Source organism: Scyliorhinus canicula, chromosome 3 (assembly GCF_902713615.1).
Source record: "Scyliorhinus canicula chromosome 3, sScyCan1.1, whole genome shotgun sequence".
Classification (NCBI taxonomy): Eukaryota; Metazoa; Chordata; class Chondrichthyes; order Carcharhiniformes; family Scyliorhinidae; genus Scyliorhinus; species Scyliorhinus canicula.
Window position 1 is genome coordinate 4,870,955 of NC_052148.1, and position 15,363 is coordinate 4,886,317.

Below are 15,363 nucleotides of genomic sequence, written 5' to 3' on the forward strand. Positions count from 1 at the left end.
AGGAGCCGGTGCAGACTCGATGGGCCGAATGGCCTCCTTCTGCACTGTAAATTCTATAATATGATGAAATCCCTCAGCAGGCTTCCGGAATCCTCTGCACTTTTTGCTTTACCATTCATCTTAGTGTCGTCTGCAAACTTGGACATAGTGCCCTTTGTCCCCATTCCAAATCATTGAAGCAAATTGTGAACAAATGTGGTCCTAGCACTGATCCCTGAGAGACACCACTAGCTACGCATTGCCAACCTGAGAAACACTCATTAATCCCCACTCTTTGCTTTCTATTAGTTAACCAATCCTCTATCCGTGCTACTACTTTACCCTTAATGCCATGCATCTTTATCCTGTGCAGCAACCTTTTGTGTGGCATCTTGCCAAAGGTTTTCTGGAAATCCAGATATACCACATCCATTGGCTCCCCATCATCTACCGCTCTGGTACGGTCCTCAAAAAATTCCACTCCATTAGTAAGGCACGACCTTCCCATTTATGAACCCATGCTTCGTCTGCCCAATGGGACAATTTCCATGCAGACGTCTCACTATTTCTTCTTTGTAAGAAGTCTTACAACACCAGGTTAAAGTCCAACAGGTTTGTTTCAAACACGAGCTTTCGGAGCACAGCTCCTTCCTCTGGTGAATGGCGAGGTATGTTCCAGAAACACTTATATAGACAAAGTCAGAGATGCTGGACAATGCTTGGAATGCGAGCCTTTGCAGGTAATCAAATCATTACAGACCAGGGAGAGGGATAATCACAGGTTAAAAGAGGTGTGAATTGTCTCAAGCCAGAACAGTTGGTAGGATTTTGCAAGTCCAGGCCTGATGGTGGGGTGTGGATGTAATGCAACATGAATCCAAGGTCCCTGTTGAGGCCGCACTGATGCGTACGGAACTTGGCTATAAGTTTTTGCTCGGCAATTCGAAAGGAAGAGTACTAAATTGGGGAAAGGCAGAGTATAACAAAATTCGGCAGGAGCTAGGGAATGTGGATTGGGAGCAGCTGTTTCAGGGTAAATCCACATTTGAAATGTGGAAGTCTTTTGAGGAAAGGTTGATTAGAGTGCAGGACAGACACGTTCCTGTGAAAATGAAAGATAGAAATGGCAAGATTAGGGAACCATGGATGACGGGTGGAATTGTGAGACTAGCTAAGATGAAAAAGGAAGCATACATAGGATCGAGGCAACTCAAAACTGATGAAGCTTTGGAGGAATATTGTGAAAGTAGGACGAATCTCAAACACGCAATAAAGAGGGCTAAAAGGGGTCATGAAATATCTTTGGCTAACAGGGTTAAGGAAAATCCCAAAGCCTTTTATTCGTATGTAAGGAGCAAGAGGGTAACTAGACAAAGGATTGGCCCACTCAAAGACAAAAGAGGGAATTTATGCGTGGACTCAGAGGTAATGGGTGAGATTCTTAATGAGTACTTTGCATCGGTATTCACAAAGGAGAGGGACAAGACGGATGTTGAGGCTAGAGATGGATGTTTAAATACTCTAGGTCAAGTTGTCATATGGAAGGGGGAAGTTTTGGGTATTCTAAAAGGCATTAAGGTGGACAAGTCCCCAGGACCTTATGGGATCTATCCCAGGTTACTGAGGGAAGCGAGGGTTGAAATAGCTGGGGCCTTAACAGACATCTTTGCAGTATACTTGAGCACGGGTGAGGTCCCGGAGGACTGGAGAATTGCTAATGTTGTCCCTTTGTTTAAGAAGAGTAGCAGGGATAATCCAGGGAATTATAGACCTGTGAGCTTGCCGTCAGTGGGAGGCAAACTGTTGGAGAAGATACTGAGGGACAGGATCTATTCACATCTGGAAGAAAATAGACTGATCAGTGATAGGCTGCATGGTTTTGTGCCGGGAAGGTTATGTCTTACAAACCTAATAGAATTCTTTGAGGAAGTGACAAAGTTAATTGATGAGGGAAGGGCTGTAGATGTCATATACATGGACTTTAGTAAGGCGTTTGATAAGGTTTCCCATGGCAGGATGATGGAACAAGTGAAGTCGTATGGGGTTCAGGGTGTACTAGCTAGATGGATAAAGAACTGTCTGGGCAACAGGAGACAGAGAGTAGTGGTGGAAGGGAGTGTCTCAAAATGGAGAAGGGTGACTAGTGGTGTTCCACAGGGATCCGTGCTCGGACCACTGTTGTTTGTGATATACATAAATGACCTGGAGGAAGGTATAAGTGGTCTGATTAGCAAGTTTGCAGATGATACTAAGATTGGTGGAGTTGCAGATAGCGAGAAGGACTGTCAGAGAATACAACAAAATATAGATAGATTGGAGAGTTGGGCAGAGAAATGGCAGATGGAGTTCAATCCAGGCAAATGCGAGGTGATGCATTTTGGAAGATCAAATTCAAGAGCAGACTATATGGTCAAATGAAGGGTCCTGGGGAAAATTGATGTACAGTGAGATCTGGGAGTTCAGGTCCATTGTCCCCTGAAGGTGGCAACGCAGGTTGATAGAGTGGTCAAGAAGACATTCAGCATGCTTGCCTTCATCGGACGGGGTATTGAGTACAAGAGTTGGCAGGTCATGTTACAGTTGTATAGGACTTTGGTTCGGCCACGTTTGGAATACTGCGTGCAGTTCTGGTCGCCACATTACCAGAAAGATGTGGATGCTTTAGAGAGGGTGCAGAGGAGGTTCACCAGGATGTTGCCTGGTATGGAGGGTGCTAGCTATGAAGAAAGGTTGAGTAGATTAGGATTGTTTTCGTTGGAAAGACGGAGGTTGAGGGGGGACCTGATTGAGGTCTACAAAATGATGAGAGGTATGGACAGGGTGGATAGCAACAAGCTTTTTCCAAGAGTAGGGGTGTCAGTTACAAGGGGTCACGATTTCAAGGTGAGAGGGGAAAGTTTAAGGGAGATGTGCATGGAAAGTTTTTTACGCAGAGGGTGGTGGGTGCCTGGAACGCTTTACCAGCGGAGGTGGTAGAGGCGGGCACGATAGCATCATTTAAGAGGCATCTAGACAGGTATATGAACGGGCGAGAACAGAGGGAAGTAGACCTTGGAAAATAGGAGACAGGCTTAGATAAAGGATCTAGATCGGCGCAGGCTGGGAGGGCCGAACGGCCTGTTCCTGTGCTGTAATTTTCTTTGTTCTTTGTTCTTTGTTACATACTCTTCTAGGAAACTATCACGGATATATTCTACAAACTCCTCCTCCAGGCTGCCTTGACCGACCTGGTTAAACCAATCAACATGTAGATTAAAATCCCCCATGATAACGACTGCACCATTTCTACATGCATCAGTTATTTCTTTGTTTATTGCCTGCCCCACCATATTGTTACTATTTGGTGGCCTATAGACTACTCCTATCAGTGCCTTTTTCACCTTACTATTCCTAATTTCCACTCAAATGGATTCAACCTTGTCCTCCATTGCACCGATGTCATCCCTTCCTATTGCCCGGATGTCATCCTTAAATAACAGAGCTACACCACCCTTACCATCCACTCAGTCCTTCCGATTAGTTTGATATTTATCAAGGACTACTATAAAAGTCCCGAAGGTCTTGCTCACCCCCTCTGAGTCCCCAACTAAGTTCCAATCCCCATCAACCCACTTTCCCTATTTCCCTCGCTGCCTCCCTTTGTCTGAGCTGCTGTGCAATCAACCTCCTGGCCTTTTCCCCATGTACACCGCTTCCTTCACCTTCCTGAGTTCCTCCACTACCTTTCCTGTAGTTAACAAACTAAATTCTGCCTGCAGCCTCCGGCGTTCCCTCAACAGCCCTGGCTCTGGAGCCTTCACATACTTCCTATCCACTCGTAGGCTCTCTCTTACCAGTCGGTCCGTCTCTGCCCTGTCCGTGTTACAGTGCTCACCCCAATCCAACGCCGGCATCACCACATCATGGCTGTCCGTCCTGTCACTGTAAGTCTGGATCTAGATCAGCTCCCCTCTCACCACCGCCTCCAGCGCTTCCCGGACCACCGCTGCTGAGACCTCCCCCATATCGTTTACAGTACCTGCATGTAGTTCAGCATCCACTTCCTCAATCTCTCGCAGACCACTTCGTCCGCAAACAGCCCCACATCCAATCTCTACTGTGGGCGCTGCTTACTGTCCATACTGACCTGCAGGTCCACCCAGTACGGAGCATGGTCCTAGATCGTAATTGCCGAATACCCCGTATCCACCACCCTTACCAACAGGGCCCTGCCCACAACAAAGAAATCTATCCAGGATTACACCTTGTGAACGTGGGAGAAGAAAGAAAATTCCCTGGCTCTCGGCTGCCTAAATCACCACGGATCCACCCACCCCGCCCCCATCTGCTCCATGAACCCTTTCAGCTCCTTTGCCATTGGATTGGATTGGATTGGATTTGTTTATTGTCACGTGTACCGAGGTACAGTGAAAAGTATTTTTCTGCAAGCAGCTCAACAGATCATTCAGTACATGGGAAGAAAGGGAATTGAACAGAATTCAAGAAAATACATGAGAATACATAATAGGGCAACACAAGATATACAATGTAACTACATAAGCATTGGCATCGGATGAAGCAGACAGGGTGTAGTGTTAATGAGGACAGTCCATAAAAGGGTCATTTAGGAGTCTGGTGACAGTGGGGAAGAAGCTGTTTTTGAGTCTGTTCGTCCGTGTTCTCAGACTTCTGAATCTCCTGCCCGATGGAAGAAGTTGGAAAAGTGAGTAAGTCGGGTGGGAGGGATCCTTGATTATGCTGTCTGCTTTCCCCCGGCAGCGGGAGGTGTAGATGGAATCAATGGATGGGAGGCAGGTTTGTGTGATGGACTGGGAGGTATTCACGACTCTCTGAAGTTCCTTGCGGTCCTGGGCCGAGCAGTTGCCATACCAGGCTGTGATGCAGCCCGTGAGGATGCTCTCTGTAGTGCATCTGTAAAAGTTGGTAAGGGTTAATGTGGACATGCCAAATTTCCTTAGTTTCCTGAGGAAGTAAAGGCGCTGTTGTGCTTTCTTGGGCATTGCTGGCAACTTGCCCGTTCTCGAACATGACCGGTCCACGCCTTGATCAATAACCATGTTGAAATCCCCACCCATAATCAGCCTGTGCGATCATCCCAGGTTGAGGGTCCCACTGAACTTTGGGAAAGGTTGACAGGGTTTATTGCTGCTGTTGCACGGTATGAAAATACAACAAAACATTTTTCCCTCACAAAAGACAAGGGAAAAGTGATGTAAAAACAAAAAATGCTGAAAATGCTCAGCTGGTCTGGCACAACATGAAGAGGGAGAAAAAAAAGTCATCAGGTTTTAAACAGATGGGAGGTGATTAAAAAAAGTGGGAAGATCTGTCACAGGGTGGAAGGCAGGAGAAATTAAATGGCAAAAGAGTTGTCAATGTGTGTAATGGGACAAGATGTGGCCAGAGGAGGCGTGAATCACAGAATAATGAGCAGCTGCTGTCTCAAAGCAGAAACAAGAGAAAAAAGGGTTAAAATCAAAGCTTGCAAAGGGAAAAGAACCAAAATGGGGCCTGGATAATGATGTAAAATTGTTGAACACGTTGTTGAGTCCAGGATGCTATAAAGCACCTCATGGAAAGTTGAGGTGGTGTTTTTCCAGCTCTATTGGAATAATGCTGCTGATCAAGGACAGAGAGATCAGCAAGACAGCAAGGCTAAATAAAGGAGATGCAAGCTGAAATGTTGGATACTGACATAAAGCGGCTTCACATGTAGGGGTAATGGATTGGGGGTGGGGAAAGGGATTGACGTATGTTAGTGCAATGGGTCACTAAATTCAACAGTAGAACAGATCAAAAAATGTGTTTCACTGGATAATGAAGTTTGAGGAATATTGCGAGTCAATAAGGTAACATTCCATAATTTCCGGGCAGGATTACTGCGGTTGATTATCTTTTCTATGTCACCTTATTTACTTTGTAAAAATGTTTTAGTGCACCCACTTACTGTTTTTCTTCCAATTCAGGGGGAGTTTAGCGTGGCCAATCCACCTAACGTGCACATCATTGGGTTGGGGGGGTGAAACCCACGCAGACATGGGGAGAATGTGCAAACTCCACACGCACAGCAACCCAGGGCTGGGATTCGAACCCGGCTTCTCATGGAACATGGAACATAGAACAGTGCAGCAGAGAACAGGGGCTTCGGCCCTCGATGTTGTGCCGAGCATTGTCCGAACGCAAGATTAAGCGATCCCACTCTATGTCATTCTGGTCTGCTCCATGTTCCTATCCAATAACTACTTGAAAGTTCCTAAAGTGTCTGACTCCACTATCACAGCAGGCAGTCCGAGGGTATCAAACTATTCGGAAGGACAGAGTGGATGGTAAGGGAGGTGGTGTAGCTCTGTTATGTAAGGATGACATCCGGGCAATAGTTAGGGATGATATCGGTGCTATGGAGGATAAGGTTGAATCCATTTGGGTGGAAATCAGGAATAGTAAGGCGAAAAAGTCACTGATAGGAGTAGTCTATTGGCCACCAAATAGTAACGTTATGGTGGGGGAGGAAATAAACAAAGAGATAACTGTTGCATGTAGAAATGGTACAGCAGTTATCATGGGGGATTTTAATCTACATGTCGATTGGTTTAACCAGGTCGGTCAAGGCAACCTTGAGGAGGAGTTTATAGAATGTATCCGCGATAGTTTCCTAGAACAGTATGTAATGGAACCTACGAGGGAACAAGCGGTCCGAGATCTTGTCCTGTGTAATGAGACAGGATTGATTCATGATCTCATAGATAGGGATCCTCTCGGAAGGAGCGATCACAATATGGTGGAATTTAAAATACAGATGGAGGGTGAGAAGGTAAAATCAAATACTAGTGTTTTGTGTTTAAACAAAGGAGATTACAATGGGATGAGAGAAGAACTAGCTAAGATAGACTGGGAGCAAAGACTTTATGGTGGAACAGTTGAGGAACAGTGGAGAACCTTCCAAGCGGTTTTTCACAGTGCTCAGCAAAGGTTTATACCCACAAAAAGGAAGGACGGTAGAAAGAGGGAAGATCGACCGTGGATATCTCAGGAAATAAGGGAGAGTAAAAAATTGAAGGAAAGAGCATACAAAGTGGCAAAGATTGGTGAGAGACTAGAGGACTGGGAAATATTTAAGGGGCAACAGAAAGCTACTAAAAAAATATAAAGAAGAGTAAGATAGATTGTGAGAGTAAACTTGATCAGAATATAAAAACAGACAGCAAAAGGTTTTACAAATATATAAAGCAAAAAAGAGTGGCTAAGGTAAATATTGGTCCTTTAGAGGATGAGAAGGGAGTTTTAATAATGGGAGATGAGGAAATGGCTGAGGAACTGAATGGGTTTTTTCAGTCGGTCTTCACAGTGGAAGACACAAATAACATGCCAGCGACTGATAGAAATGAGACTATGACAGGTGAGGACCTTGAGAGGATTGTTATCATTAAGGAGGTAGTGATGGGCAAGCTAATGGGGCTAAAGGTAGACAAGTCTCCTGGCCCTGATGGAATGCATCCCAGAGTGCCAAAAGAGATTGCTAGGGAAATTGCAGATGCACTGGTGATGATTTACCAAAATTCACTAGACTCTGGGGTGGTCCTTGTGGATTGGAAATTAGCAAACGTGACACCACTGTTTAAAAAAGGAGGTAGGCAGAGGGCAGTAAATTATAGGCCAGTGAGCTTAACTTCGGTAGTCGGGTTCTGCTATTTGTGATTTTTTTCAATGACATTGATAGGATGCAGAGCTGTGCCGAAAAATGGCAGATGGAGTTTAACCCTGATAAGTGCGAGGTGGTTCATTTTGGTGGAAAAAATTTGAATGCTAATTACAGGGTCAACGGCAGGGAATGTGGAGGAACAGAGAGATCTTGGAGTTCATGTCATAAGAACATAAGAACTAGGAGCAGGAGTAGGCCATCTGGCCCTTCTATCTATCTTCAAGGAAGAAATAGCGAGGCATCTGGATAGAAATTGTTCCATTGGGCAGACGCAGCATGGGTTCATAAAGGGCAGGTCTTAAATTTAGTGGAATTTTTTGAGGACATTACCAGTGCAGTAGACATAGACATAGAACAGTACAGCACAGAACAGGCCCTTCGGCCCTCGATGTTGTGCTGAGCAATGATCACCCTACTCAAACCCACATATCCACCCTACACCTGTATCCCAACAACCCCCCCCCCTTAACCTTACTTAAGGGTTACTTAAGTAAGTAGACCTTACATTACCTTACTTAAGTAGATAATGGGGAGCAAATGGATGTGGTCTATCTAGATTTCCAGAAAGCTTTTGACAAGGTGCCACACAAAAGGCTGCTGCATAAGATAAAGATGCATGGCATTAAGAGTAAAGTAGTAGCATGGATAGAGGATTGGTTAATTAATAGAAAGCAAAGAGTGGGGATTAATGGGTGTTTCTCTGGTTGGCGTCATTAGCTAGTGGTGTCCCTCAGGGATCCGTGTTGGGCCCACAATTGTTCACAATCTACATAGATGATTTAGAGTTGGGGACCAAGGGCAATGTGTCCAAGTTTGCAGATGACACTAAGATGAGTGGTAAAGCGAAAAGTGCAGAGGATACTGGAAGTCTGCAGAGGGATTTGGATAGGTTAAGTAAATGGGCTAGGGTCTGGCAAATGGAATACAATGTAGACAAATGTGAGGTTATCCACTTTGGTAGGAATAACAGCAACCGGGATTATTATTTAAACAATAAAATATTAAAGCATGCTGCTGTGCAGAGAGACCTGGGTGTGCTAGTGCATGAGTCACAGAAAGTTGGTTTACAGGTGCAACAGGTGATTAAGAAGGCAAATGGAATTTTGTCCTTCATTGCTAGTGGGAAGGTGTTTCAGACTAGGGAGGTTATGCTGCAATTGTATACGGTGTTAGTGAGGCCACACCTGGAGTATTGTGTTCAGTTTTGGTCTCCTTACTTGAGAAAGGACGTACTGGCACTGGAGGGTGTGCAGAGGAGATTCACGAGGTTAATCCCAGAGCTGAACGGGTTGGATTACGAGGAGAGGTTGAGTAGACTGGGACTGTACTCGTTGGAATTTAGAAGGATGAGGGGGGATCTCACAGAAACATGTAAAATTATGAAGGGAATAGATAGGATAGATACGGGCAGGTTGTTTCCACAGGCGGGTGAAAGCAGAACTAGGGGGCATAGCCTCAAAATAAGGGGAAGTAGATTTAGGACTGATTTTAGGAGGAACTTCTTCACCCAAAGGGTTGTGAATCTATGGGATTCCTTGCCCAGTGAAGCAGTTGAGGCTCCTTCATTAAATGTTTTTAAGGTAAAGATATATAGTTTTTTGAAGAAAAAAGGGATTAAGGGTTATGGTGTTCGGGCCGGAAAGTGGAGCTGAGTCCACAAAAGATCAGCCATGATCTCATTGAATGGTGGAGCAGGCTCGAAGGGCCAGATGGCCTACTCCTGCTCCTAGTTCTTATGTTCTTATGACATGAACTCCAAGATCTCTCTGTTCCTCCACATTCCCTGCCGTTGACCCTGTAATTAGCATTCAAATTTTTTCCACCAAAATGAACCACCTCGCACTTATCAGGGTTAAACTCCATCTGCCATTTTTCGGCACAGCTCTGCATCCTATCAATGTCATTGAAAAAAATCACAAATAGCAGAACCCAGCACTGATCCCTGTGGTACACCGCTGGTAACTGGTCTCCTGTCTGAAAATTTTCCAAGTTCTATGAAAACAAACATCATTAGTTTAACTTAAATGGATAGCAATCTGCTGATGTCATCCAGTAAAGTTACTTCAGACTGTTAAAATATGTTAGATAAATACAAATATGATTGTTATTTACCTTTGTACAGACAAGTGATGCGCAGGTCGTGGGAAAATGTAGTGAGGCCGATCATTTTCTATGAGGAATAGATAAGGGGTTGGGGAAGTGGGTCCATGAATAAAAGAGGAGGCAAGTTGAGGGAGGCATAGATTAATCCGGGGTTGGGTTATCACTGCTGCCTCACAGCGCCAGAGAACTGGGTTCAATTTCTGCCTCGGTAGATTGTCTGTGTGGCGCTTGTACGTTCTCTCCGTGTCTTTGTGGGTTTCCTCAGGGTCCTCCGACATTGGAAAGAGCGCGAGAGGTAAGACAGCCGGGACATTGAAAAGAGCGTGAGAGGTAAGACAGCCGGGACATTGAAAACAGCGCGAGAGGTAAGACAGCCGGGACATTGAAAAAAGCGCGAGAGGTAAGACAGCCGGGACATTGAAAACAGCGCGAGAGGAGAGACAGCCGGGACATTGAAAACAGCGCGAGAGGTAAGAAAGTCGGGTCATTGAAAACAGCGCGAGAGGAGAGACAGCCAGGACATTGAAAACAGCGCGTGAGGAGAGACAGCCGGGACATTGAAAACAGCACGAGAGGAGAGACAGCCGGGACATTGAAAACAGCGCGAGAGGAGAGACAGCCAGGACATTGAAAACAGCGCGTGAGGAGAGACAGCCGGGACATTGAAAACAGCGCGAGAGGAGAGACAGCCGGGACATTGAAAACAGCGCGAGAGGAGAGACAGCCAGGACATTGAAAACAGCGCGAGAGGAGAGACAGCCGGGACATTGAAAAGAGCGCGAGAGGTAAGACAGCCGGGACATTGAAAAGAGCGCGAGAGGTAAGACAGCCGGGACATTGAAAACAGCGCGAGAGGAGAGACAGCCGGGACATTGAAAACAGCGCGAGAGGTAAGACAGTCGGGACATTGAAAACAGCGCGAGAGGAGAGACAGCCAGGACATTGAAAAGAGCGCGAGAGGTAAGACAGTCGGGACATTGAAAACAGCGCGAGAGGAGAGACAGCCAGGACATTGAAAACAGCGCGAGAGGTAAGACAGCCGGGACATTGAAAACAGCGGGAGGGGACACATTGAGAGCGGCGGGGTGCCAGTGGGAGCAAAGATAATATAAGGCGGGAACCGGAAGTACGTCCCGCGGACTTCTGGGAAGGATTTTCTCCTAGCCAATAAATTGTGGTGGAGAGGATACCCGAGACACTACACGTGTAGTGTCTCCCACCCGCCCTCCTCCTCTAACCTAATAATAAGACCCATTGGGGTGAGCAGGTAAGTGCTATATTATATTATTATTTTTTTATTTGTTTTATATTTGTTTACCAGAACTTGGTTGAAATTAAGTGGGATGGCAGGGAAGGTAGTGCAATGTTCCTCCTGCAGGATGTTTGAGGTGAGGGATGCCGTTAGTGTCCCTGCTGATTTTACCTGCAGGAAGTGCAGCCAGCTCCAGCTCCTACAAGACCGAGTTATGGTACTGGAGCTGGAGTTGGATGAACTTCGGATCATTCGGGAGGCAGAGGTGGTCATAGATAGGAGCTTCAGGGAAGTAGTTACACCAAAGACTGGAGATAGATGGGTAACTGTAAGAGGGACTGGGAAGAAGCAGACAGTGCAGGGACCCCCTGCGGTCGTTCCCCTGAGTAACAAGTATACCGTTTTGGATACTTGTGGGGGGGACGACTTACCAGGGGTAAGCCATGGGGTGCGGGACTCTAGCACGGAGTCTGTCCCTGTTGCTCAGAAGGGAAGGGGGGAGAGGAGCAGAGCATTAGTAATTGGGGACTCAATAGTCAGGGGCACAGATAGGAGATTTTGTGGGAGCGAGAGAGACTCACGTTTGGTATGTTGCCTCCCAGGTGCAAGGGTAAGTGATGTCTCGGATCGTGTTTTTCGGGTCCTTAAGGGGGAGGGGGAGCAGCCCCAAGTCGTAGTCCACATTGGCACTAACGATATAGGTAGGAAAGGGGACAAGGATGTCAGGCAGGCCTTTAGGGAGCTAGGATGGAAGCTCAGAGCGAGAACAAACAGAGTTGTTATCTCTGGGTTGTTGCCCGTGCCACGTGATAGTGAGACGATGAATAGGGAGAGAGAGCAATTAAACACGTGGCTACAGGGATGGTGCAGGCGGGAGGGATTCAGATTTCTGGATAACTGGGGCTCTTTCTGGGGAAGGTGGGACCTCTATAGACAGGATGGTCTACATCTGAACCTAAGGGGCACCAATATCCTGGGGGGGAGATTTGTTAGTACTCTTTGGGGGGGTTTAAACTAATTCAGCAGGGGCATGGGAACCTGGATTGTAGTTTTGGGGTGCGAGAGATTGAGAGTAGAGAGGTCAGGAGCACAGATTTGACTTCGCAGGAGGGCGGCAGTGTTCAGGTAGGTGGTTTGAAGTGTGTCTATTTCAATGCCAGGAGTATACGAAATAAGGTAGGGGAACTGGCAGCATGGGTTGGTACCTGGGACTTCGATGTTGTGGCCATTTCAGAGACATGGATAGAGCAGGGACAGGAATGGTTGTTGCAGGTTCCGGGGTTTAGGTGCTTTAGTAAAGTCAGAGAAGGGGGCAAAAGAGGGGGAGGTGTGGCGCTGCTAGTCAAGGACAGTATTACGGTGGCAGAAAGGGTGCAAGATTGGGACTCTTCTTCCGAGGTAGTATGGGCTGAGGTTAGAAACAGGAAAGGAGAGGTCACCCTGCTGGGAGTTTTCTATAGGCCACCTAATAGTTCTAGAGATGTAGAGGAAAGGATGGCGAAGATGATTCTGGAAAAGAGTGAAAGTAACAGGGTAGTTGTTATGGGAGACTTTAACTTTCCTAATATTGACTGGAAAAGATATAGTTCGAGTACAGTGGATGGGTCGTTCTTTGTACAATGTATGCAGGAGGGTTTTCCGACACAATATGTTGACAGGCCAACAAGAGTTGAGGCCACTTTGGATTTGGTTTTGGGTCATGAACCAGGCCAGGTGTTAGATCTGGAGGTAAGTGAACACTTTGGAGACAGTGACCACAATTCGGTGACCTTTACATTAGTGATGGAAAGGGATAAGTATACCCCGCAGGGCAAGAGTTATAGCTGGGGGAAGGGCAATTATGATGCCATTAGACATGACTTAGGATGTGTAGGTTGGAGAAGTAGGCTGCAAGGGTTGGGCACACTGGATATGTGGAGCTTGTTCAAGGAACAGCTATTGCATGTTCTTGATCAGTACGTACCAGTCAGACAGGGAGGAAAGGGTAGAACGAGGGAACCGTGGTTTACCAAAGAAGTGGAATCTCTTGTTAAGAGGAAAAAGGAGGCCTATGTGAAGATGAGGCGTGAAGTTTCAGTTGGGGCGCTTGATAATTACAGGGAAGCGAGGAAGGATCTAAAGAGAGAGCTAAGACGAGCAAGGAGGGGACATGAGAAGTCTTTGGCAGGTAGGATGAAGGAAAACCCAAAAGCTTTCAATAGGTATGTCAGGAATAAAAGAATGACTAGGGTATGAGTAGGGCCAGTCAAGGACAGTGGTGGGAAGTTGTGTGTGGAGGCTGAGGAGATAAGCGAGATACTAAATGAATACTTTTTGTCAGTATTCACTCAGGAAAAAGATAATATTGTGGAGGAGAATGCTGAGACCCAGGCTATTAGAATAAATGGTATTGAGGTGAGTAGGGAAGAAGTGTTGGCAATTCTGGACAAGGTGAAAATATATAAGTCCCCGGGGCCTGATGGGATTTATCCTAGGATTCTCTGGGAAGCCAGGGAAGAGATTGCTGAGCCTTTGGCTTTGATTTTTAGGTCATCATTGGCTACAGGAATAGTGCCAGAGCACTGGAGGATAGCAAATGTGGTCCCTTTGTTCAAGAAGGGGAGTAGAGATAACCCCGGTAACTATAGGCCGGTGAGCCTAACATCTGTGGTGGGTAAAGTCTTGGAGAGGATTATAAAAAATACGATTTATAATCATCAAGATAGGAATAATATGATTAGGGATAGTCAGCATGGTTTTGTGAAGGGTAGGTCATGCCTCACAAACCTTATCGAGTTCTTTGAGAAGGTGACTGAACAGGTGGACGAGGGTAGAGCAGTTGATGTGGTGTATATGGATTTCAGTAAAGCATTTGATAAGGTTCCCCACGGTTGGCTATTGCAGAAAATACAGAGGCTGGGGATTGAGGGTGATTTAGAGATGTGGATCAGAAATTGGCTAGTTGAAAGAAGACAGAGAGTGGTGGTTGATGGGAAATGTTCAGAATGGAGTTCAGTTACGAGTGGCGTACCACAAGGATCTGTTCTGGGGCCGTTGCTGTTTGTCATTTTTATAAATGACCTAGAGGAGGGAGCAGAAGGATGGGTAAGTAAATTTGCAGACGACACTAAAGTCGGTGGAGTTGTAGACAGTGCGGAAGGATGTTGCAGGTTACAGAGGGACATAGATAAGCTGCAGAGCTGGGCTGAGAGGTGGCAAATGGAGTTTAATGTGGAGAAGTGTGAGGTGATTCACTTTGGAAAGAATAACAGGAATGCGGAATATTTGGCTAATGGTAAAATTCTTGGTAGTGTGGATGAGCAGAGGGATCTCGGTGTCCATGTACATAGATCCCTGAAAGTTGCCACCCAGGTTGATAGGGTTGTGAAGAAGGCCTATGGTGTGATGGCCTTTTTTGGTAGAGGGATTGAGTTCCGGAGCCATGAGGTCATGTTGCAGTTGTACAAAATTCTAGTACGGCCGCATTTGGAGTATTGCGTACAGTTCTGGTCGCCTCATTATAGGAAGGACGTGGAAGCTTTGGAACGGGTGCAGAGGAGATTTACCAGGATGTTGCCTGGTATGGAGGGAAAATCTTATGAGGAAAGGCTGATGGACTTGAGGTTGTTTTCGTTAGAGAGAAGAAGGTTAAGAGGTGACCTAATAGAGGCATACAAAATGATCAGAGGGTTAGATAGGGTGGACAGCGAGAGACTTCTCCCGCGGATGGAGGTGGCTATCACGAGGGGACATAGCCTTAAATTGAGGGGTAATAGATATAGGACAGAGGTCAGAGGTGGGTTTTTTACGCAAAGAGTGGTGAGGCCGTGGAATGCCCTACCTGCAACAGTAGTGAACTTGCCAACATTGAGGGCATTTAAAAGTTTATTGGATAAGCATATGGATGATAAGGGCATAGTGTAGGTTGGATGGCCTTTAGGTTTTTTCCATGTCGGTGCAACATTGAGGGCCGAAGGGCCTGTACTGCGCTGTATCGTTCTATGTTCTATGTTCCTCCCACAGTCCAAAGATGTGCACTTTAGGTGGATTGGTCATGCTAAATAGTCCCAGATGTGCAGGTTAGGGGGGGTTTCAGGGATTGGGCAGGGGAGTGAGCCTAATTAGGTTCCTCTTTCAGAGGGTCGGTGCAGACACACAAGGCCAAATAGCCTCCTTCTGCACTGTCGGAATTCTATGGTTTTATAGGTTTATCTGGCTGAAGGTGCAGTATGGCCCAGGAATATTGGACACAAGCAGGCTACCCAATGAAGCCAATAGACACACTTTGCTACAGCAGAAGCAGAGAATTCAGGGGAACATACTAATCCCACACCCCATCCTGAAGGATATT

At 46.2% G+C, this 15,363-nt stretch overlaps 1 protein-coding gene across 1 annotated transcript in view; it reads right to left on the reverse strand.

Moving 5' to 3' along the window:
- Nucleotides 1-15,363, reverse strand: part of LOC119963790 — a 1,053,439-nt gene that overhangs the window by 175,020 nt on the left and 863,056 nt on the right. The gene's annotated exons all lie outside the window — the stretch shown is intronic.